General features: G+C 42.3%; 1 long non-coding RNA gene across 1 annotated transcript in view; it reads left to right on the top strand.

Moving 5' to 3' along the window:
* The window catches only part of LOC110483912 (uncharacterized), a 94,998-nt gene extending 76,640 nt beyond the window's left edge, over window positions 1-18,358 (top strand). The window contains exon 3 of the long non-coding RNA XR_014957585.1: window positions 1,059-18,358. This is a non-coding gene — a long non-coding RNA (uncharacterized LOC110483912). The remainder of the gene's footprint in view (window positions 1-1,058) is intronic.
* The last annotated feature ends 7,907 nt before the right edge of the window (window positions 18,359-26,265 follow it).

Genomic DNA, 26,265 nt, shown 5'->3' with positions numbered 1-26,265 from the left:
TCATTCCTAACTCAAAAAGAGATTGCATCAATTATCGAAAAGGGGAAAATAAAAAATCCTATTGAAAAATATGACTCTATGGACAAATCATCAAAAAGTTCTCCGATTATTTTTCCCTATAAAACTGTATTTATATTCCAGTTTGTTTTAAATTAATCCTCCATTCTATTTGAGTTTATTTAAAATCTTCCCTTTTTTTGTAGCAAGCTTCACATCTCTCATCTCAATCTTGTGCCTAAACATGAAAGTATGTATACAACTTATTTTTCTCCCATTTCCACCACCCCCTTTTTCCCTGAAAACTTTCAAAATATTTTGAAATTGAAGAAATGTAACCACTATCCTCAAACACTTCAGGATTTCCTCCTATCCAACACTGAAGCACCAAGATGTTTCCTATTCCCATCCGAGTAGCAGTTGCCTCTGGGCAGTTTTCCTTATCTCCTGTTAACGGGCCCATCAATGACTCAGAGATAACACTCTCCAGAGCTCCTAGACAGAGGAGCAGCCTTTCCACAGGGTTCTGAGCAGACACAGCAACCGCATCTGCCACTCCAAGAGGCCTGCAGCCACTCCAGTTTGGACTGCTACCAGCACGCTGGCCAGAGGGGTGTCAGGTTGTATTCTGACTTTGTCAGTGGTCTTCCTTTTCTGTCATTGCATGTATTTTTGTCTTTTTCCCTTTTCCCAATAAATTGTATTTCTAACTTGGAGTCTCTCACTGGTTTTGTTTTCAAACCAGAACACCTCCACCGTCTGATAAATTATCTCCTGACAGCAGTCTATTTTCCTAACTGCAGAGACATTGCACTTTCAGAGGAGGAAAAGGAAAGAGGGAAGAAGGAAAGAAAAAACATACAAAAACCCAATTACCATTTTTTTTCAGGTCTCATTGCTGTATGAAATGGAATGCACCTGACAAAAGATATATTTAAGGAAAAAAATTCATCCATTAAAACAAGTTTCTGTTCACTACAATTTTAATTTCTCACAAAATACCTGCAAATTCACATCAAATGCTTTCTTTGAAGTATTTAATTTTTTGTTTCTTTGATTAGGGGGGAAAATACCAGCAACAACAAATCCAAGAGCATCTCATTGGAGGCCTTCAAACTTTAGAAAAGCATTCATCCAGTTCTGGACAGGAGCAGAAGCCAGCCTGCAACACTGCTCAGCCCACATTCCACCCTGGAAAGGCACTGGAAACCCACAAGGTCTAAACCAAGAAATTGGTTTAGACTGAATTCTGGTTTGTACATGTGTGGTTACCACTGAGGGGGTTCATAGTCCCAGTGTTTTTATCCTCATGATTTGCACTGATCTCGTATTCGTCATTTCTAATTATCAATCGAACTGACTGAACTAAGTCAGCCACTCTGCAGAACACCTATTTATGCACATAATCAAAAGCAGAGCCATGGCACAAAACCTGAAGAGGTTCCCAAACCCCCTCAGTGATGGGTCTCTTCATGGAAGAAATAGCCCTGCCCAGCCCAGCCCCATCCCCTGAGCAAACACAGCCTGTGTAAGTCCCTCAGTCTCTCTGCAGGGCTTCTCTGTGAGTAAGTAACATTTGCTGCACGAAAACAAAACCTCTAATCACCAAGCCCTTGAAGAACAGTACGCTGTGGGACAGATCACAATATTTTAACATGTTCATTTCTTTTGGTGTTTCCACCAGTGCTGCTTTAACAGTGATACAAACTGCACATGGGGTACTCATTACACCACACTGGAGAGCAGGGATCTTGTAAATGTGCATTAAAGTGGGGTTACATTTTCCTGCCCTGCACACTGTGTCTGAGCTGTGGCACAAACTTGTGTCCTTGAGAGCAGGAGTTGGGGCATATTCCTGGCACGCTGCCACTGTCAGTGAGGTATGTCCTTTTTACAGATGTTCCTTGCACTATTGGGAACAAACGGCCCATCCACATGCACAAAGACATACCTACGTAGACAGAAGGTATGCAGAAGAGGAAAAAAAAAAATATGTCTATACATTCTGTGAAAAGTAGATTTAAACAAACTCAAAGTGTGGACAGCTCCCATTTTCTTAAACACAAGTCAGAGATAAAAACCACACAAATTCTACACAAGTGGGTGTAGAAATGTGCATCACTGGGTTTAACCAAATGCAAAGCAGAATTAAAGCTTAATAGCTTTTTTGCCATATATAAACAACTAATTAACTAGTTCTACAAATAAACTCCAATTTGTCCCTTCATATCCTGTTGAAAGATGTCATATGACTATGAACACTGGGAAATTTCCAGAGTTTCTAAAGCCAATTCCTGCTGAAGATCCAGCACATTTCCTGTTTTTGAGAAGTGAAAGGTGCTCCCAGAGCTGTTTGATGAAGGGGCTGGACAAGAACTTCAGAGTCCACAGTGATCTTACATCAAAGAACCCTGCAGGTAGGACAGCTTTATTAGCTTATGAGACTTTAAAAAATATTTTAGCTTTTGCATACCTATAAAAAGAACACTTCTAAAAGTTTAGATGACGGGAATCTATTTCATTTCAGAGTCCCATCCCCACAATCACCAGGGCAGGATCTCTGCACTGGCATTTTGGGAGGATCTCCACAGTTCTGTCAAAGTTGCCAGAATATATGAGATAATGTTTAGACCAGATTCCCGCTCTCAGTTTTATGCTTTCTATGGAAAGGTTCTGCATATGCCTGGAGGCATGTGGATTCAAGATATATAGTCCAGAATAAATACTGCTAGTGCTGTCATCAATATTCTTTAAAAAATCAGTTTAGTAGAACAAACTTAATATTGACTTAATAACATGTACTATGTAGAGACAAAGTTGTTGCTTTAGTAGTTAGAAACCCTAAGAGCCTTTATCATTGAACTTTATCACTGAACTTGGGCTCCAAAATCCTGACCACATCAACCGTATTTTAACTAAACTGCAATTTACTTGATTTTATTTGTATAGCAAGTTCTTTTAGCTTTGCTCTCACACAAATAAGAAATTAAGGGCTTGAAATACAGTCTGTGTTCTTATTTATATGTGTTATTCATGTTTTGCCCCAACTGAGGGATTTTCTAATTTCTAAGATTTCTTAGGCAATCAAGAGTAACTCTGAAACAACAATGAATGGATAATGAGTACACTTGCTATATTTGATTTAATGCTTTTGGCCAGGTTGAACCTATTTGTGTTTGTTTCCTTCAGCCATATGTTAGTAAAGTTTCATTAAAATGAAAAAGGATCATACATATTCCTGCAAAGCATCCTGCATAATCTTCAGCAGGTTTCTTTCAGGCCAGGTAATTTCCTGTTTTGAAGAAGCAAACAAGTCTCAATGGAAACTTTAAAACTTACTTGAATTTTAACATTCACATCAACTTATGTTACTGATCATGAATGCTAAGAACTGATTAAGACTGGTCCATAAATATAACCCTTAAAAAGGAAAAATAGAGCTACACACAGAGAGCAATTCTTGTTGGAGTCACAACAGAGATTTCCCCTCACCATGATGGTACTGGTTACCCTGTTCCTCCCTTTCCTTATGGTTTTGAATGCTAATTAAGACCACCTCATTCTGCTGAATGCCTGTGAGGTCACATCCCCACAGCAATTTTCACAAATGCTGACAATTACCTGCAAATACAATCAGCAGCCCCTTGAGCAGCCTTCCCATCAGGTGGCAGTCCTTACCTCTGAGACAACATAGTAGGAACCTGCACAGAACTTTTCCATGGCATATAAACAGGTTTTTAAACGAGTGATCATCACCTCATTTTTTATAATCTATAAGATCCTTATAGTCATGTTTTATTGTCCAAATTTATCCCTCTAAATCATGTATCATCTTCCACGGGTCTGTTTCTGCAGCTCTAGGCTTGTTAATTTGCTCTGCAGCACGTGGCTGTATCCCGTACTGTAACAGCCACAATGAACTAAGAAAGCTTCTGAGGATACTGGTGATACTTTGTATTTCAGACTTCATAGAACGCATTGGTTTTAATGACAAATCTATTCCCGAGCCTCTCTCCTCAGGACTTTTTAATAAGTAGGTGATATCACATGACTGCCATCATCTTCAAACAGAAGTCATTATGCTGAGACCAATAAGCCACAAGGAGCAAATACTGATATTTTTAAGATTATTAATGGAATTGAGGCCTGAAAATTGCAAGAATCAGAGAGACACTTGTAGGAATAATGCAATCCAAATTAACAGCAACAGGTTTATATACCTGAAGATAGCAAATGTCACCCATAAAGGAAAACGTTGTCAGAATAAATTTCTTAAAAGTAATGAGAATTAATGAAGATATAAAATCTGCCTGGAGACTGGCACTTCACCTATTCCCCCACCTTCTGTCTGCACCATACAGTGCAAGTCAGCTGGGCAGAGAAAGAGTTAATAAGTCCTCTTCATGCAGTTCTATGCTTTCATGTGATGATTATTTGGCTGTATTCTACTTGCATTAGGAAATTATGCTTTCATAAACATAAACCAGTGCCTTTCTTGAACCATATCAGCATTTTAAGGCATAGCCACAATTCTAAACCTGGGTTGAAAACACAGGTTTGGAAAACATTGACCTGTCTTCAAAAGGAACAGCCAATCTTCCACACATCTGAGTGTCTGCACACACATGCACAGCACATTGGCTACATGTGAGAGAAGCTGCAAAGACATTTCATGGCATTTGAGCCTTCCCTCAATCCCTCATCTTCTGCAACACAGTCCCAGTATAATTTGGCAGATGCTCTCACCCACTTCCCCCAAGAGCTGCAGCTTTAGATCCCTGCAAGCCCTGCTGAGGTGTGTGTAGGCACAGATAAAAAAAGGTGCCACTGAATTGATCCCAAAGCTCTGCTGACAACCCTGCTCCATTTGAACGCTCCCTCGGCTGGGTGGCTCTGCTGTTCCTGCTGCTGCCTCACCCCCAGGAGCCTTTTTGGTCACTGAAGTCTTCACGGTCGCTGGGAAGTTTTGCCCATTCTAAACTATAGCTTCATAGTCTCTCCAGTGAAGCAGCTATGTCAAATAAATATGTTTTACAAACAGTGGTGTTCATTTGATGCTGAGGTACCACAACCACTCGAAACACTAAACTCCAGTCAACCTTTATAATGCCTTTTTTTTTTTCTTGGCAGCATTGCACATCCTTATATAGCTACTGTGAATATTCAAATACTGTAATTGGAAATGATTTACTTTGTTTTGAATTAACTAAAATTCCATTGTTAAGCACAAATACTGCTTCACTAAATCATCAAGCTTTTAATAGGTCCACATGAGCAGGTTACCGAGCGTGTTAGGATTTATAATGCTCCTGGGGAGCTGACCACTGTATTATGCTTCCTGCTGCTAGGTAATATGCATGACACATTTCTGGACACTAATTCATTTATTTAATAGTAGCAGTATGCAAAAACAGAGTTCAAAATGAGGCTGACAAAGAAGGTATAAAAGTTTTATTAATCCATAGCTAATCAAAGGCCAGAGGAAAGCATATAATGGTGGCATTTACAGACCATATCGAATGTGAATAAATTAAATTTTTGTTTCCTAAAATCTTACTAATAGGATGTATTCAGCTTGAAACATTTATACTTTTAATTACAGTGGCAGCCAATTTAGAGTAGGTATCTGGTTGTACTGCACTTAAAACTTTGCATCAAGGATCTCCACAAATCCCCTCATCAGCTATTCTTTGAATCTGATTTGTTACTGTGTGCACTGTGTCCATGCTCAGAAATAATAACATTATTTACTTTCTCATTTAATTATACAGTAACAGGGGGAAAGGTCACTGAGGAAAAGTATTGTCTTCCTGTGAGAGAAATCCCCCTGAAAGACTCGGCATCATGTACATACAATATAACTTTGCAGATCCTATCCTTCATATGTTTCTATACAAGACTAAATCGATAGAACTACTCATATGGAAACACTCATTGCTTCAGGCAAAAGTTTTCATAGGATCGTAATCTCATTTCCAGCAAGTTATCAAACACTCAGATTGCACTGCAGATTTTGTTTGAAAAAAGATCTAATAGTCAGTCTAATAAACATAAATATTAGATGACTCACAAATATGAAGAAAATAAAAATGAAAATTAATAGAAAAATGAGATCATATTAATTTGATCTGTGTTCTGAAATACCCTTAAAATTTTAATTACTTTGATCCAAACCTTTCAGAAAGCAACCCAGGGACACAATGCTCCAATTAAGAAATGAGGGGAACACAATGCTTGTATAGAATATTTTAGATATCAGGATGAATTTTGATAACATTGTCATTACTTCCTGTTCTGCCCCACCATTTGGAGCTAGGAAGATAAGACATTTTGTTGGAAATACAAAATGATCATTTTTAATTTACTTCAGAAGCAAACGCACATGTGCAATTTGTAGTTCCATGTCACTGATGAGCCCTAAGCTAGCCAAGAACTCTGGCATTTCCCAAACAATACAGCAGTTCTGTGCAAGTGGAGGTGACTGTCAGCTGCGGAATCACAGACTGAGTTTCTGCCACACACACAGAACCTTCTTGCAGAGCTGGAAAGAGAACTTGCAGCCTGTTGACTACCAGCTCAATATTTTAACTGTGGCTGTCCTGTAAGAATGCTCTAAAGCTTTCCCAGAGAAGTAAAACTCTACAAAATTGTGGCATTATATTTTAGTGTCTAATAAGGATCACTTTGTAAAAATGTTTACTCTCTTTTTAAATGAGGTATGCTTGCTGCCAACTGAAGTTCTGCCTTTATTTCTTATCAGATTTCCTCTTTAAAATTAATTAATCATTATTTGTGCCACCAAATAAGCACAGGAATCTTGATAAAAGCTGAAGGCTAGAAGAGGTTATTTTCATTTTAAATCTTGGAGGCAAAGTAAAACTGGGTTAAGATAGCAATCTTAGCATTCACATTATAAACACTATTGACTTGCATTCAGAACACAAGACTGTGACTGAGCAGCAGCAGTTGCTGCAGGCAGTGCCAGGGAAAGCTCAGCAGAATTCACAATGGATTTGTCCAACATCCACATGCAACAGCAGTGAATGTTTGAGAGATCAAGTTATCACTGCCTTAAATCCCCAGCCATGTTAGCATACACTTCATAAACCAACTGGACAAGCAGACAACATGGAAAACCTAAAGGTTAAGTACACATTATTGACCTCAAGGACGCTGTGTTCTACAGATCATTAAATAAGTTGTGCTCTCCTCTTTCAGCCAGTCAGACTGAGAAGTGCCCTGGGAACATTATTTAATGCTTAGATGTTCTACCTACATTTGTATGACACAAAATCAATACCTTTCCCCTAACCTCACTTGCTTGGATTATTCTCAGCTATTAGCTACTGCTTAAACCACAATGATTCCATCCTTTGCACGCCCCTGTATGAGGCCATTCCTACATTTTAATGACAAATAGACACAGATTGGGAACTCCCCACATCGGGTACAGCCTTCTCAACACGTGAAACAGAACACAGGTCAGAACAAGGCTTTTTTTTGTTGTTTTGCAGAGGCAACTCTGCTTTTTAGGTGGGAGGAATCCCACTCCCTGAGGGCCATGCTGGTGCCACACAGCTCCCAGCAGGTGCCCTTCCCTGCTTACTGCACTGCACCACTCCACTCTTGTGAAATTCTAAACTTGGGCTGAGACTTACGCCATAGGATGCTCCTGGCATCCCTAAACAGTGCATAACACTAACACTAACTAGGGGCAAAACACTGATAGCTTCCCTCACTTTTCTTTGGTAGCTCCTTCTGAGAATTATTTAATGATTAGGACATTACATTCACAGAGCTTCCACTTGAATCTTGTCCTTAACTCTTGACTGAAGCCTACAGAAGGAATTTGGCCATGTGCCTGGTTTACCTAATGTCAAGGACAATATTCCACCAGCTGTTCTCAGGCTACTTTGGCAGCTCCTCTGCCAAAAAAAAAATGAAAATATTTGTCTTTTGTCTGTGGAAAAAGCCAAAATATTAGAAAGGTTATGACAAAAATTGCCATTTCAACCAATTCAACAAATAATCAACAAGGCCAGAAACTATCAGTAACATTTGAAAGTTGTTTCCATCCCAGGAATACCAGATGATCTAGCAATTATCTGTAGGGACTATTTCTCTTCCTGCTGTTTTTAAGATTCACCAAAAAACAAATCCTAAATGTCACTGAATAGTGATCTAAGAATGGTTATAAGTGACACTCAGTGATCCACTGACATTTACACAGATATTCTATCAGCATTGACAGCAAGATATGTAATTTTATTGGTCTACTCAAAAAAGACTGCACTTGAAATTAAGTTTTATTATTTTATATTAAAAGGCATTCCTTTGCTCAGCTCCAGCCACAGCGACACCTCCGCTAGGTGTCAGGTATGATTTTATATTTCCAAATGAAAATAGTTTCTTATGGCTACTGACAGAGTCCTGCCTTGGTGTTACATACAGTGCTCCAGATACACTGTCCCAGGTCATGTTTTGTTACACAGACCTGTGCAACTGTATTGCTTTGCAACATAGAAATCAATTAGTCTCTATCTGTTATTATGAAGTAAAATCAGTGTCTGCACTTGATCTCCTTTGTTTCAGCATCACATACCAAGAATAACCACTAGAACCACGTTACTGAATACAGTTCCCAAATTATGAATACTACACTTGAAATGCACTTCAATACAAGAAAGAAGTTAAATACAGAGACATGTGTAAAATATGACTCAGTTGAGGTGTCAGGTCTGTATACACACAAACAGAGGTGTGTCCCTCAAGGGTCCCCTCTGATTTTCTAAGGGAAGAGTAAGGTCCTCCCCACAGGTTCTGTGGGTGCATTTCTAAGACTTGTGAAAGCACATCCAGGATCCAAGGAATTCTTTCTGTTTGGTGATGGGTATCACTGGTAACAGAAGCTTCAATCATGCAAATGCCATTGCACTGAATATTTATTTCTCATAGTAGTCATAAACTTGCAAAAGTGCACTGTGTCACACTGCCATGAAAATGCAGCCTTCCCTAAGGATTTCGGCATCTGAATAGAGACATGACAAAATGACAAAAGACAAAACAGACAGAGGAAGTGAAGTGCAAAATGCAAGATATAAATAGAAGATTTTCAGTCATCTTAAAGGCATTATGTTGGTCTGGTTTTCACATCCATTTCTGCTGTTGCTTCTGTCTAGATAGGCATGGTGAGGGGCTGTGCCCTTTGATGTTACATCAGTCGATCTGTGGACATTATATCTAGGTACAGAGACACTTGTTCACACCTATATACGCATTTATATACCCTCAAGTGCATATTTCCAGGGAATCCGGTAAATGGATTTTCTACCTCGATTGCTCAATAGTTTCAGTTTTAGAGGACATCTGTGACCTCACTTTTGAGAAGTTCTCACACCTCCATTGTGTGTAGAAGGCCTTTGATAAGCAGCCCGGCAGGTGGTGAAGTGCCCTTCCTTTGTCTCATGAAATCCCATTCAGTTTTGGCAGGGAGATAAAGAGGAGCACGATGGCTTCCCCTTTCTTGCTGGCTCTGCAAAGGCAGTTTGGCAGCTCGCTGGAAATCCTGGAGCTCCCAACACGGGCTTCCCATCACCACCAGAGGAGCTGCAGCAGCCGGTGCTGCAGCAGGACGTAGCCCTGGCCCACCAAGCAGGGAGAAACCGCCGCTCCCGGCCCAGGCGGGACCTGAGGCTCCACCGCTGCCCCAGCGCGGCCGCAGTAAAGGCAGCAGGGCCCGCAGCTTGTTTGGGGAGAGGGAGGAAGACAGAGAAACTCCTGGTGCCACCAATTCACCTCCCCGAGCATTCCCACTCTCCCACTCACTCCTCTTTGTCGCCTCTGCCTTCCCTCCCTCCTCTGGGCTCAGTGCCCACGGGAGGAAGGGTTTGCTGTGTCTCAATTACACTCTCTTAGTGAGGGTACCAAAGGCAGGTGAAGTCCTGTTCAGCCTCACGCCCATTGCATGCTCTGGAAAATGACCAAGATTTCCAGATTGCTTCCAGAGTTATTGTGCAGGAATTCTAAATAGGCTGCCAGTACCAGAAAACAAAGAAAAATTAAAAGGTCACCTTGGGGAAGACAATCAAAGTGGTGACACAGGCAAGAAAATCCAGAGGCACAACACTACTAGCTGGGCATCCTTGGAGAACACCTCTGCACAGCACCTTCAGGTCAGCTCAGGAATCCTCAGCTGTGTGTTCCTTTGCCACAAACAACTGTGAAACCCCAAGACAGTAATAATAATAAAGTTTATCCTCCCACTGTGTTGGCCGGTTCACATGGAATATTAAAGACAACCATTGTTTTGCTAGCCTGAAAACTTGAGGTGTGCAGATCTATACAACACATTTAAAGGAATTGCTACTGTCTAAATGAATATAAATTTAGTTTCACATTATTTTACTTTTTATTGTGGCTTATTTACTTGCATTTTAATTGGGAAATCTTTTAAAGCAGCTTAATTGAAAAGTTAAGCCCAGAAAAGCTGCCTTGACATCTCTAATTCGGCCCCTTGTGACTACACACCACCTTGTAAAGAAGAGAGAACTGCAGAAATCACTATGACTGCATTTCAGTGCTGAAGCTTTGATTTCAGTAGATGTAACATTAGTGACAACAAAGCAAAGCAAAAATCCTTTTCTCAGCCTAACTGCAAACACACCTTCTGTGCACACATCTACTTTGTCAGAGCTGCTTCAATTAGACCTGGAACTTCAGGAGCATCCCTGCTGGCCTACCCAGGGCTGAGGAACAGCACAGCCTCAGAACTGGGTGCAGAGGGTCACACTGCTGTGGTGCTCAGCCTCTGGGTGAGAGGCCTTTGCCTTTCCTTCTATTGCATGTAAGATGAGCATCACTCATTTTTAACATTATTGCACACATTTCTATGGTCTGATCTCTGTGCTGTAGCAAGCTTTAGTGACTGAGGATGAAGAACTGTAGATTATTAACTGGGTTTTATCTTATTTCAGCCACTACCTGTACAGATACTTAAATTTCTCTTCTTATTTCACTCCATGGACTTCAGGCACCTTCTTAACAGCCTTTTAGCAAAGATTTTTGTAGTTTTTTAATTGGAGCCTTGGAGAAAAATTATTTTCCCTCATTAATAAAATGATAATTAAATATTTCTAGGGAAATATCCACAGTATTGCAGCTGATGCACCATTAACACCACAAAATAATAGAAAACAAATATTAATCCATACCTCAGCTTCAAAAGGACTTTGAATTGGGCAGTCCATGACATTTTATAGAAACACTACCTTATTTATCCTCATACTCCATGAAGTGGCAAGAAATTAGGCAGAAGACTGAAACAATTGCACACCCATCACAAAGTGAATGTGGGCAAATACCAGGTGATTTTGTGCCTTGTATATTCTTACTGAATACAATCAGTGATATTATTTTTGCTCATATACCTTAAAAGCATAGGAGCACCAGCTCTGTGAAAGAAGGGTTCACATTAAAGGAATCTGTTCCCTTCCCACCATTTCCACCACTCACCTCAGTTTGTTCCTTATTGAAACCCACATCCTGTTCCCCTTGTGGTACCTCCAAACCACTCAGAGATCTGCCTAACTCCACCTTCCCAGGCTCCATTCTCATCTTTCAGACCATTATAACTTCTGCCCAAGTCTCACAGAAACCTGCTAAAACACTTGTGTGTCTCTCTTCTCAGTTCCTCTTTTCCTTTTCTTAATGGCTAACCATGGATATTCCTGACCTTTCAAAGAAGGCCTTTTTGTTCTTCTTGCCACCCATACAATCAGCTGGCTCTAATCTCTGTCTCATCAGAACCTAGGGCTGCTGCCTGCAGAGGCCAACAGCAAAGCCTACAAGGATTTCCCACAGAGTCCAGAGACACTGGTTAGGAGGTCAGGTGCTCTTTTACATGAACAAGAAAACGCTCAACCTCAGTTAAAGAAAAAAAAAAAAAGTCAATAAAAATGTACCAGGAAACATCTGGATGAAAAACATTCCCGAAAGCAATAGTACTAAGTAGAAAATGTTATTAACCAGATATGGCCTTCCTGAGGCATCCTTCCCTTTCTGGGCAAATTCCATGGAAGTCTAAGCTCAGCAAGGTCACTGAAATGATTTGCCTGGCTCCTGTAAGAGGGTCAGTGAAGCAGTAACTGCTCCATGATGCTAGATTGAAATATGTGCCTGCAACACCACACCTGGATGATTCAGAGACCTGCAATACACAAATCCCCACAAAGATCCATCCTTAAGTATAACCTCTAAATTGTAATTGTATACCAGCCTCTTTTCCACCTGTTTTCTCTTTGCACTGAAATTCCCCCCCCTCAACTGTGAGCAGTGAATCTTCCTTTAGAACATAGCAATATTTATTGACTGTATTCTTTGTTCACATCTGTCAGACATGGGAAGTCACCACTGCTTTACAAGACTATCAGTTTTAAGTAATGCCATTCATCACAAAGTGGAATAGTGTGAGCAACATTTCCTCAACTGCAATGAATTATACAAGGGTCAGCAAGCTGGAGTCGCGGTTGGCAACACAAACATTGGCCTCAGGTAGCAAACCCATCTCTGCAGCTGTTCTCATCCATATGGGTTCAATGAACTGCAGAGAGTACAGGCCTTTGCTTATTGAGAGTATCTGCTGGAACTATTTCATCTAACCAGCATCATAAAACAACTCTGAAGTAAGGTGAATGCTATTCATCTAAAGCTTGTCTGGTAGCCAACTGCTGACAGAGGGGGAAATAGAGATGGCAAAACAGCAGAAATGGTCAGGAGATGCAGGAGTTCCTAGATTTCAAAATGCAGAGATTAAAACCACAAGCAATGGAAATAATGCACCTGTGATTCACAGGCATCTGGTCATCTCAATAGTGCTCAGCTTCCTGACAAACAATTTCCAGGATCCCTCAGTGAATTCCCTCACCAGCATAATGCCCTTTTAATGGACACGCTGTCAAGCAGATTTGTTTGGCAGCCACACAATTATCCCTATTTTTGGTATAAACCAGAAGATTTTGTTTATACACATGGTTTTGCAAGTAAGATTATTCTGTGATTAAATACAGACATTTTCCCAGAAGCCTCATCACTTTTACAGAGCACACAGAAGGCTGGTGTCCCTAATGGTGTCTGTCTGCCTTCTGAATGCCCCAGCATTCACTAAGGTTTTACTTCTAATAATGGGTTCTGCAAGAAGTTCATTTTTCTAGCAGAGACTATTAACACCAGATTGCTTTCCTCAGTCTTGTTTCCCTTTTCACTTCCATCAGTATAATCAGATCCTGAACAGTTTTCTATTTAAAACTATGATTGTGTGAACAACTGACCAAGAATGCCAGAAGTCCTTATTGAATTGGTAACCATTAATTGCAAAAATACTACAAAGCTGTTTTAGACTAAAAGAGGAACAGATTTGAAAGACAAGGTCTTTAACAGAAACTGCTTCTATATACAAGAAGCCTAAAGATGCTTGAACTTTCTTTCCTAATGACATTTAACCTAATAAAATTAATTACAAGTTAAGCACTCCCAAGAAAATAAGAAAAGCATTTAACAGAAATATCAAAGCCTTAAATGTCAGTTACTAACAGCAATCATTTTCAAGTAACACTATTGGCCCAGTTTGCTTAGCCCAAAAGCTGGAGCATTTTGGACTGTTCACTCAAAAAAACCAGGATCTTTAAGAGGCACTGTCTCTCTAGTTCAGGATTAGGCTAAGCCAGGAGAGTATCCCATCTAAGAGATAACAGCCCCATAAATTGTCTTGTTACTAGATAAAATAAGTAAATCCCCTCAAATATGGATCCACTGTACTGATGGGTTGTAGAGGAAAATGATGACATTAAAGAATGGCTTCATGACCATACATGTATAAAATTTCATTCTTTTAGATGTTTCCTGAGATGAATTAAATTATGTAAATATATGTTAACAATAATTCATAATATTTTAATAAAATCTTTTTCTTTCTCTTGGCTTCTTAGAAGTGCAGTCCCAGGTGTCCTTAGGGTGGTGGGTGTTTTGTTTTTACACTTTAAGGACACACAAGGTTATACACTTCATAAGCAAGGAAGCACAACTATTGATATATAATGCAGATAATGATGCTGGGCATCCTTTGTCTGGTATCGTTCCCAGTTTTTGCTGGGAGCACTGTTCATCAACAAAGTGACTTGGTATCAAGGAAGGGGATTCACATTTTTCAAGTTTTCTGCCAGATAGCTATTCTGGGAAAGAAAAAAGTATTTTGATTTTCTTTTTTTTCCCCTCTAGTGGAAGATTAAACAGTGATGGTGTCTTTACTGTTGACAGATTTTGTATTTGTAAATGCAATCAAATCTACCTGAGACTCCTGCCTCAAGTGAACTTACTCACTGAAAAGTACATCCCCAGAGACATTGCTCTCCACACGGTCCCCCTGTTCAGGCTGCGAAAGTTCACCAAGTTTAAGGTGACCCTTTCTCTAAAATAAAAAATAATAATTTAAAAAATTGTTAAGTAGCTGCATAGGAGTTATACAAGAGATATTTTTCAGTGCTGCCAGTTTCATCATCATCAGGATTCTGGCATAGGTAGCAGGTGATCCTGTGTCCTGGAATGCAAAAGGTTTCCCCACAGCAAAGCAGCTCAAAGAAGCCCATCTGTGACAAGTCTCTGGTTTCCAGGCTGATCCCAGAGCAGCCTCGCTGGAGCTTTTGGGCTCTTCCCAGTGCTGAACACACACCATGGCTCCACTCACTCCCTGATGCCAGGGATGCCTCGAGGTCCCACCCTGAGATCAGATTTCCTTTGGGTATTTTCCCTACCCCCTGGCTCCCTCCCTGTGCCATGTGCAGAGCTGGTTGTTCACTCTGCTGTCCCTTATAGTGTCCCTGACAGGCAGTGAGAGGGACAGAAGAGCAGACATCAGGACAGAAGAGAGAAATTTCCATGGTCACGGAGGTTAAGAACTTGAATACCAGTGTACAGGGTCACACTACACATCACTTTCAGTTCCTTGTTTCCACAGGCTGTGATCAGAAGCAGGTAATTAAAACTGATAATTAAAACTGAGTCTTTGACAGGTTCTGTCCAATCATCTGAATTTGAAGATATGGACTGAGCATCAGAAGCAACCCGTATTTTCAGTTTTCCTTTGATCACATTCTTTGCTTCATTATAACTCCACAGGAAATATCTGAAAATTATTTTTCTATTTAGATCTATATCAGCTCTTTAGGAAAGGGAAATGCACAAATTTAACTTTTTTCCCCTCCTTTAAATACTGTTGTAATTTAAGGACTTGTGTACTGCTAATACTTTAATCTTCAGAGGGTGTTGTCTTTACTGAACACTCCTATTTCATTCCTTCTTCTCTTTCTATTAAGCAACTGTCTCAAAACAGTAACATCTGCAGTAATCATTTTAAAAAGCCCAAAACAAACCAGCAAACCTCTAAATATGCTCTCTTATTTTTTTGTAAAACATGCCTATTACAACTGCTGCATAAAGGTGGCTCACAAAATTCCCATAAATAAAGGTTCAACGTGCTGTGTTCCTATGGAATCTGCAGAGCAGGGTCAGGGTCTAGATCTGCAGCACATTCACTGAAACACAGCCAGAGCACAGAACATGCACACGGGTCCTTGAGCCACGCTCTGTGCCACAAACTGCCAGGCCTTAGAGACTCCTCTGTGCAAGAGCTTCCAGTGAGGTCAGCAGTGCTGCACGTAGCAGTGCTGGCAGACCTGGCCCCAGCACAAACTCCCCTTGAAATGTGCCTTGAGGCTGAACTCCAAGCTCCATGAGTCAGACAGTCAGGGAATTCATCCCAAGCACCTTTTTCCTCACCCCAGCTGCCTTGTTCCCAGCTCTCTTCAATAAAGGGTGACAGTCAGCAGAGCTCTCTGCTACCACAGTGTTTGAGAGCACTGAACACAACTAAACCCTGTTTATACCAGTGCAAAACCTCCACAGAAGCCAAGCCACAAATCACCCAGGGAGCCTCACTGGATCCTGAATGGGACCAGACATACACCAAGTCTGACTACACCCACAAATATTGACAAGTCTAAAAGCACCATTAGGGTGACAAGTTTCATTGCTTAAAACACTCAAGGTCAGCTGGAATATTAGAAACCAATATAATTTTCTCATGTTTTCAAACTCTTTGGACCACTCAGCACAGGACTGCTTTAGACAAACTGACTCTTCCACGACATGACAACTTTCCAAAGCTAATGTAACATGAGCAATATTATTTTCCAAGTGTTGACATGCTAATGTGCTGAGTACATAAATATAAAAAGAACACATAATTCACAGGGGAATTATTGTGGGACTAAAAATTATCGTGGGACTAAAAATTTAGCTAGATTTTCCATTGATACCACAGAGTCCAATTAAGTCACAACCCCCGCCTACAAATCTTGTCTACCACAGTTCTTAGATCTGTACAGTTACAGCCAAACTTCTGTTTCTCACTGTATTTTTATTACTTTTCTCTTACTGCAGAAAAAGGAAGCTCCTAAGCAATGTGCAAATGTGTCACAGCAAATATCAGAGTTCAGACAGCCACAATACACAGAGTATCCCCATACAATTTCAGCAGGCTTTAAGCATTCTCCCATACAGAGCAACACCATATCACTGCAGAAGGCTGCAAGTACCTGCTCTCCTTGTTCTTCAGCCCAACCTTTCACGCTCCTCACGTTCATGCATCACACCTGTGTGCCCTCTGTTCCCTTTGGGATTGGTCAGTGCCCCTGGGCACTCCATGGCTCATTGCTGTCAGTGCTGCTCACCTGCTGCTCACAGCTGCACCCACTGGGGATGAGGCTGGGCTGCAGCCCCACTCCCAATTACCACAAACTGTGTGCCTACAACAATGCACAAAGGACATTTAAAAACTCCATTTAGGCCAGTATTTTCCAAAGGTTTTAATCTTCAGGATTAAATTTAAGCATGTGTTTGCCAGTCATTGAGCAGATGAACTGGATAAGCCCAATTCAAGTTCCTTTAGTGACTTAGGACTCAAATAAAATAGGCTTTAGCAGCTTTACATTACTTTTGATCTCTTGACTTTTTAGAGGTACATAAACTTCTGTCAGAACATGACAGTGGTCCCAGCTCCAGCCCCTTTGCTGGATGAACCAGCCATGGGCTGAAGAAAGGCCTTGCCCCTTCCCAGGTAACAGGACACAGAACAGAAGGTGGATGGTTGGGATGAAGGGCTGAAGAGAAGGATACACAGCTTTTCATATGCCATGAAATCCACACCAAACATGACAGTCTAGAACATGACACTGGGAAGACTGGCTCTGTAGACTCTTCAGCCTACTCAGCTGATTGACTCCTGCTGCTCAGGGCCCTTGGGGCTGAACTGGGGATATAAAGAGAATTGAAGAGTCCAGGATTCTGGCCACTGAACAACCCCAGTGGTCACAAAGCTTTGCAGAGAGCAATCCCCAAATGACTGATTCCACACCCACAAATTAATAATCCTCACTCTAAACCTGACCATAGAGAAAATACACTTGATTTACATAATTCCCTAATATCAGACCAGACAGGATTAAGTAAATTAATTTTAGTGTTGTTATATGTTAATACATCCCAAGGTCCCTTTTTCTCTGCCTGTTTGCTCTGTCCTACTCTCCTTTGCTAGAGGTTCTCATGATAAAGCACTTTTCGCTATAACAAGGTCTCTCTTTAGAATAGCATCCTTAAATTATTTAAATAGTCATCTGGTAAACAACACAGTATTTTTAGCAATAAAGTAAAAGTCATGTTGCTTTCTGAACCAATCCCAAGGGAAATGTTGGATTATACAAACTGGTTTATTTCTCAGTCGATAGAAGGTGTGCTCAAGGAACTCTGAGCATCAGGACATTATGATTAAAACCAAACTGTTACATTTCTAATTCTGTGAGGAAAGAAATGCCTACAAAAGCTCCCTGCAGTAACTGTTACACACACACAAAGTCGATGAGAAACTCAGAATGCTCTTGCCAAAAATGAAGAATGTACCTCCAGCATCTGCAGAATATTCCTTTACACTCTGCAGAATAAAAAAGAAAAAAGCCTAATCCCTTACAAAAGTGACCAAGAACCATTCCCACTTTTACCAGTGTTACCAAGGCAAAAACTGCCACTGTTCAGCTGTCATGTACCTCACCCAGCTCTGCAGTAGGATGCACCTCTAGAGGTTCCTGGGATGCCACAGGATAGCATCCTATGGGGAAGGTCCATCCCCCACAAACACCAGCCCAACAAATGGAAGGCTGTCATTATAAGGAAAAGGGTAAGAAGAAAATAATCTGCCCGTGCATAAATCCTTGCCAGGGCTTTGCTCATAAATGACTAACACCCCGTGTTGCAGCAGTGACCCTGCTGCAATCCTGTGATCCCTGAGCTGGAGGATGTGGTTCTGTGAGTGAGACCTTGTGTCAGTATCAAAGCTGGGCAGCACCAAGGCTTCCCTGCTCTGTTCCTGTGGATCCAGCACTGTCTGCCCGATTCTCCACATCCTCCATATGCAAAATCCTCATTCCCTGCCCTTCTGTCCCACTGAAGCCTGCAGGAAACTTTTGAGTGAAGAAGACAAGTTTTCTCTTTTTCCCTCATAAGCATCTTCGGACTGGACACAGAATATTTCAGAGGTTGCAGAAATTAGACATGGGAGGGCAGGTACACATGATGAGACAAAAGGGCCATTTACCAGTTTACTACAGCCATAAAAAACCCCACAAAGACACTCTTTCTGCATGAAAAGAAATCAGTTCCTGCTCTCTGAGTCAGTAGGCTCAGTGTAGGCATAAGTTCACTGCTGATGTAGTTGATTTAAGACCCTTTGCTGTGATGGCAGTGTTGGTAAAAGCTTTAACCATAGTTTTTATGATGCTATTAAGTTTTAGTCATTTGTGGGTTTTGCAGTATATGAATACTATAGATGCCACCTTAATTAAAAGGTCTTGTCATCTTGTGCAATTAAAAAGAGAAAATGTACTCTCCTATGAATAGCCAGGAACAAATTGAGCAAGCTGCATTATACACGCTAAGTACACAGCAATTCTGTGCCCCGTCCTGTGCCACATCTATTCTCCAGCATTCAGTACTCTTTAATATTCCTGTTACATTGTTTTATGTTTAATTGACTTCTGAAGTAGCAATGCCACGGCATCTCTGACCATTAATGACAACCAAGTTAAACAAAATTCTACTTGGCAAATGCATACAAACTTTACATGCACAGGACAGAACTGCTCAATCTCCACATTTTTGTGTACAAACACTCAATAAGAGAGGCATTCTATTTTTCAGAAAAAAATTATATAATGGATAATCAGTCTCTTCCCAAAGAGCATATAGGACAAATATCACTTAAATAGCTTTAATATCCATGCAAGTATTTAGTTGGACAGCATATGCACATAAAGTAAATCACACATGTGGCATTCACAGCCTAAACATGAATGTGCACTTCCACAGCTACCTGCAAGGGATCCCAGCAGATGGTTACCAGCATGTGTCCACTCTTGTCACCTGCAAACCCATTCACCTTCATCAGTCTGGCTCATTATTTCAATTTTGACCCCAGCTCAAGGTTTTTCAAGATAATGAAGCAGCAAGTGATTGGCTGCCTTGACTTTGTACCCAGAGCAGGTCCTCTTCAGGATCCACTAGTAACTTTTGACCATGAATAAAGCATATCCTATGTCCATCTGCAGTCTATGCCCTGAATGCCCCAGGGCATTATATTGACAGGGCAGCAAGAAATCCAGGCACACCTCCCTGGGCCAGTTAGACAGAAGCATTCTCAGGATTTGCTCTAGGCTGCAGACTCAATAATATTTATGGTGATTTTTGACAGACATTCCTACAGGTCCATCACAGCTCTTGTGTCTGGATCATGAAGAAACTGAACATTCAGAAGTCACATACAATTCATGTGTTCATTACCATTTGCAAAATACACCAATTCCACTGATGTCAAATGTAACAGAACCTCCTGTCCTTGGGCCTATTTTTAAAGTTATATAACTCCACTGGAAAACTTGTCCTTAAAAGGTGCTGGGTAAGTTAGGCTCCAAAAGGATGTTATCTCCAAAGTCTGAGATCATTCAGAAAACGCAAAGTTTACATAAGTATGGAAACCATTTTTTCCCTTCTGTCTTGCAAATAAAGTAGGGTCTTCTATTTTGGAGAGCTGACACCTACCACCATCCAAACACATAACAGTGGACTTTAGATTGGTACAAGACAGCCATAACTTGGGGGCTGAGAACTTACCCACAGCTGAACAGACCATGTTCTCACCTCTCCACCAGGGAAACAATTCTCCTCCCCACCACGCTCCCCCTCGGTGCTTTGATTCACACAGGAGTTCCCCACACAGCTGCTCTAGCTTCTGGGAAGATCTTCACAATCAGCATAGAGGATCCTGGCTTGCTGCCTTGTCTCTGAAGTGCCCAGTGCTCCCCTACAGAAGGAAACTCCAAAGCTGCTCCTTGAAAGGAGCTTTTCCTCTTACATCCATGCCAAGAGGCACCTTTGGGGCTCTGAGGCCCGCGAGCTCCTGTTTTCTGGCTGCTCTCAGCCTGCAGCTTCTCCTTTGAAGTGCAGCAGCCTTTGGGGAGCATCCTGGGGCGCTTCTGAGCTGCACAGGCAAGCAACAACTGCTGCAGCTTAGACAAGCATATGCTCCAGAGGAAGAGACACATTCTAGATGAGGGATGAGCAAAGTTTTGATCACAGATAAAATAAAGGAGAAAGGTTTTCAAAGGAACTGGAGAAATACCAAGGACACAGGAGGCTTCAAGGCAAAAAACTGCAATCATCTTGGCTGTGATAGTGTAAATGAAGTATAAACTAATCAATAATCCAACTGACAAGCTACTGATGATCAGAATAAATACCCTTAGGTGTGGCTCCAAGACCCACGGTCCCACATGGACAGGAGTCCAGCAGCCAGTGAGCAGCCAGTGCAATGCCAGAAACATCCCAGCTATTGAGCAAGGGTGATGGAGCCACATCACAACACACACTGTCCTGGCAGCACCCTCGGGGCCACTGACATCTCTGGACAGGAGGCTGCTGGCATGACTGGCCTTCAGAGTATAAAACAATAACATAACGTTACTTGTATGTTGCAATGACACATAAATGTGTATTACTATGCAAACTCTTATTAATTCCCGACAGCCTTCCCCTCCCTCTAAGCAGACACAGCTGTAATAGATGAGTAGCACCCAATCACTGCTCAAGGACTGTTTGGAACACAGCCACCAAGAATTACATCTTTGAACTGTGGGCATGAGACTGAGGGATAGTCTCATATGCCTTGGAAGCTGGCACTGAAGTCAAACACAGCAAGACAGAGTTAGGACAAAAGACAAAAAACACCCCCAAACCTTCAAACTGCAATAAACTGACTCAAGAAGAAACACACAGCAGTCAACAGTAAGAGAACTTGCCCCTCCTTCAGCACTGATGGGGCAAGCATGTCTCATTCACAGGCTGGAGCAGCTGCAGAGCCCTTCCAGCTGTTGAATGCCCACTGGCAACAGGTACAGACACAGACAGGCTCTCCTTAAGCCTCCAGTCACCCGAGGACAGGACCAAGGTAGAATACAGATTACCAGGCTCATAACTTTGCTTATAAGTGTGCTGCACACTGGGGAGGCTGAGCCAGCAGCTGCAACAGTGTTTTAGTAGGGCTACTGTCCATTAAAGAAAGAATAATTCACAGGAAGTGGCTTCAGAGTGGATCAAAGCACAAAGAAGAGAGAAAATCATAATTTTGAAAAAGATATACACAAAACCCACATTTGGGCAACTGTGGATTGGTAAACTCTATTTCCTCTCCACCCTCCAATTGAGCTGCAGCATCTGTCTAGTCTGAGCAGCATGAATACCACTTAGATACTAACTGTGCCACCTTCTGTACAAGTCTGGGTAAATATACACTGCTACATGAGATTCAAATAGATAAGAAAACCAAACCAGCAACAACCCAAAAACCCACAAAAATTTGGCATATTCCTGGATTTTACTGACCATCACCACTAATTTGTGCCACTCAGTACTGGTTTAAAGCATGAAATGTTCTATAACAACCTTCAAGTTACAATGTAGGAAGAAAGACTGCTTCATCACTTCCTATTTTACTGTTGATTAACTATTCTAGACCACTTTTGTCCCATCATTTTACCTGAGTCAACTATATCCAGCATACAGATGCACAACCCTTTCTTTTGAATTAGTGCGTGATCCCTAATCCTCTGTGGATCCAGCCACGTAAGCCAAAATTAAAGGGGACAAAAAAAAGAAAAGGAACAACAACAAAAAAAAAAAAGCCAACCAAAAAAAAAAAACCCACCAAAACAAAAGCAGAGAAAAAGGAAGCAGGAAACGACTTGGCTTGAAACCTAGAGGGTGGTGCCCAAGCTGCACAGGCTGCTCTCATTATCGAGCTCTGTTACTCTGCACACGAGCAGGTTCAGTGCCTTCCTTTCTGGAGTATGCTGCCTGCTTGTGAACTTGAGATGCTGAGAGACTTTATGAGCAGAGCTGTTGTTTTATTTACTCTCAATTAATCACGCTCAACTGTAAACAAAGTGTCTGTTTTAGTTCTGTTGACAATTATCCACTTGTCAACATCTCCCTCAAGTACCTTCAGCATCTGGCAACAGCACAGAACTGCTACATCAAAATGAACATTTTGTCTCAATAAAAAGATAGACGTGTGGCAGGGTTTCATCTGTTTTCTAGCCCATCAACACTCAGGCTGTATTGTCACTGATGCAACCAGACAGTGGTCTATTCCTGTGGAATATTTATTTGCAAAGGGGAAGAAAAGCCAATTTTTGTTTATATCAGTAAGACAGACTCAGAGAAGAAACAAGAACCCCCATACTTCCCCACAAAGGCAGAAGCCAGCCCTCCCTGCAGCCTGCCTGGTGCCTCCTGTTCTGCTGGGGCAGTCCCAGCTTCACCAGTCACCTAGCTAAAAGCTGCAGGGTAGGACTTGTTTATTTTGTGATGTTCAGCAAATCCCAGTGTAAATGGAGGACACATTGGTGCCTCCCCAAATACTCTCAGTGCAATAGTCTTTCCACTACCTGCTACATGACCTGGGCTTTTTTCAGACCCTGGGGCTCCCATGCTGGTTTGAATTTTGCAATTTTAGCTTGGAAGATATAATTATTCCCATCAGCTAAAAATCCTTCCTGCATTTTAACACAGCCTCCCTCGTGCTTAAACTGAAAGCTACAAAGTAAGTGCAGTCTGGCACCTTTTTGGGTACAGTCAGGTACAAACAGGACACTCCTTTTATTCTGAGGGGGAGGAAAGAATCTTGTCAGGTAGCCTCTCTAACAGGTGAGGAGGCCCCAGGGTGCTGGACCTATAGAGAACATCCCCTCACACCTCCAAGGCACCAGAACTGTGTGCCATGGCTCTGGCTACCTAAAATTGTTAATATTATTTGAAACTTGTTCCCACTGTTGCAAAGTAATAGGAAAATCTGACTAACTCCACTGGAAAACACCCCAACCCAATGTCTGAAAAATCACAGAACTGTTTTTTCCTCCCAGAATAAAACACTCGTGGGCGCGGGGCGGGGCAGGATGCTCCACGGAACGGAGGGGTCAGCGCAGAGAACGCGTTCTGGGCCCGGCCGTACCGGGCTCCGGCTCCGTGCTGCTCCCGGCAGGGCCGCCGCGCCCTGACACGCGCTAATCAATCTCCGCGCTGTAATTGATTCTAATGAGCGCCCGGCTGGCTCCGCGCTAACCACAGCCCCGAGTCGCGCTCCCCGCCCGCAGCGCCCGGCCTGGCCGGACCGCCAGCCTCCCCTTTAACCTCCTCCTTCTCCCTCCACAATTAATTGAGATATCTTTTATACTTGATGTGTTGTAAAATTAATGCCTAATTTATGTAATTAGTCAATTAACTGTAATTCTAGCATATGGTGCCAAATGCCCAGAAGGTGTTCTTGTTTCCCAGGTACTTATTTTGATGTCATGAAATGCAGCTAATTAATTTTACATGCATATTAATTTCGGATCTATTTAGCGGCTCCCTTTGTGAAGGCAGATTTAATATTTGTCTTTCTAACCTTTTTGGGCAAATTCCGAGCTCGGTGCTGAAATGGAGGTGACTTTTAAAACACATTTCCATCGGTCTCCCTTTCCTCTGCGGAGCCTTTGCTGACACCGGGTCGATCCCTCCTGTGTGAAGATGCACAAGGGCTGATTATCTATAGCTTCCCACACATCTATAACTGTCGCAGGATACGGCTATTGAATTTAAATCCGATTAATATTTAATATTAAACATTTCTGAGGGAATTTTTGTTTGTTTTTTGCAAAGCACAATATCCCACGGACATTTTTTTTTAAATAGCTGCTCTTAATACAATGCTCCTTGGAAAAATTATGAGAATTGAAGTATTGCCTAATTAGAAAATGAGCGTAATCCTGATCGCTGGCTTCTGATGTTCGCAGTTCTGACTGCGCCGAGAAACTCCGAGCCCGCTGCCAGCGCGCCCCGCGCTTGGCTGCTCCTGGTCTCGGGAAGCATTCGCGCTCCTCCCCAGCACAGCGTTCAGGTTACGCTTCTGTCTCTGTCAGAAAGTGATCACATTCGATTTTGTCCATACTACTAGGAAAGATGAGATTACGCCTCTTCTTTCCGCAATTTTTTTTCTCTGCGCAGAGATTAAGGAGTAAATCGCATCGTGGGCTTTCCCGCTCCCCAGATGCTGAGAAAAGATTTAAGTAGAAAAAGAGATTAAACTCGAAGGCTACGCTTCAGAATCCCAGCGATACCCCTTTTCCCTTTGCTGCAGCAGCACAAATTGCCGCATTACATTTACCTCTGGGGTCAGGGGAGATACAGATGCACCTGGCTGAGGGGCGCGGGACTCCGCGCGTGGGGCGGCTGCGCTGCCGCTGCCCGGCCTCCCGCCCGCCCCGCGGGAGCGCTTTCCTGCGGAGCGCCGGGCCGGCACTTGGCTCTTTGGGGCGTCTACGCGAGTGCTGTGGCGTCATAAAACTTTTTATCCCCCTTTCTGGATAAATTAATGAGCAATTTAATTAATAAAATCAGAGAGTAGCGTAAGTGCTATGATAATGAAGTTAAATGAGCGCGCAGTAAAATATTCACTAATCCAGCACATTGGCAAATGCCCCCTTAATTCTGCTTAGCACTAAAAGGGTTTTGAGCACCATAATGAGATTCCTCTGTCTGCTAATTAATTGACACTCTCCTGAATATTCATATGTGCTAGCACCAATACGTTCCTAATTGCACCGTGGAATGGATCTCAGAGGAAAGTAAATCGCCATAGACTTAATTAAAATAATGTATGCCAGATCCAGCTCGCTGAAGAGAGAGACATTTGCCATCAAGCGGTGTAAGAAAGTGGCACCTGGTTTGTAGCGAAAAATGAGGAGAAAATCTTTATCCCTCCCAAGGTGAAGTCAGCAGGGGCTTAGAAGCGCTAGGCTTTTCAGCCTGAAGATCTGAAAGCGAGAGCTTCGCCTTCAACCACTGCCGCCAGTGCGCGACCCGTGAGGGCGGCGCGGAGCCCGCTGGCGGGCGGCGGAGCCGCGCACGGAGCACCCGCGCTCCGCACTTCAGAGCGGGGGGAGCGGGCTGCGCACGGCGAGGTGGGAGAAATCTGGTCAGGGATGCCCTCTACAGAAACGTTCGGGGAAAACCGTTTGTCTCCGGCGAGGGAGGGGAGGAGGGGGAGGCAGGGAAGGAGGGAGGGAGCAGCCACATTTGTAAACTTTTCCTTGAGGGGAATCCGGTGCCTTTGAAGCTCAGTCTCTGAATGGATTGTTCTTTGCACCTCCAGACTAATACTGTGAGCTAATATTGTACATTTAAATTGTTCTGCTGTTAAAAGCGCGGTAAGTTGCGCTGAGAAATGAGTGCCTGCCGCTGCCTGGCCGCGGCCTCCACCCCGCGCCGGGGGAGCGGGCGGCGGCTGCGCCCGGCGCGCCCCGGGACGCGCTGCAGCGGGCAGCCAGAGCCCGGGCCCGCGCATCCCCCGCTGTCACTGAGAAGCAGATGTGAAGCGCTTTGCTAGGTCTCTTCCATCCCTACCAGCTCAGGAAACGAAAAGGAAAATTGGTTTCTTGGAAAAGACAGCTTTTAAAAAAATCACCACAGGTTAGAAACTAAAAAGAGTTTATTTGAAGACATACAAATGCATATTTATTATACACATGTAGGCATTAACAATGTAAATTACACCGCCAGCACTTGCTGGTTGTTTAT

This window comes from Lonchura striata, chromosome 10, assembly GCF_050655825.1.
Source record: "Lonchura striata isolate lonStrDom1 chromosome 10, ASM5065582v1, whole genome shotgun sequence".
In the NCBI taxonomy this organism is placed as follows: domain Eukaryota; kingdom Metazoa; phylum Chordata; class Aves; order Passeriformes; family Estrildidae; genus Lonchura; species Lonchura striata.
This window is presented reverse-complemented; position numbering and strand designations above follow the sequence as displayed.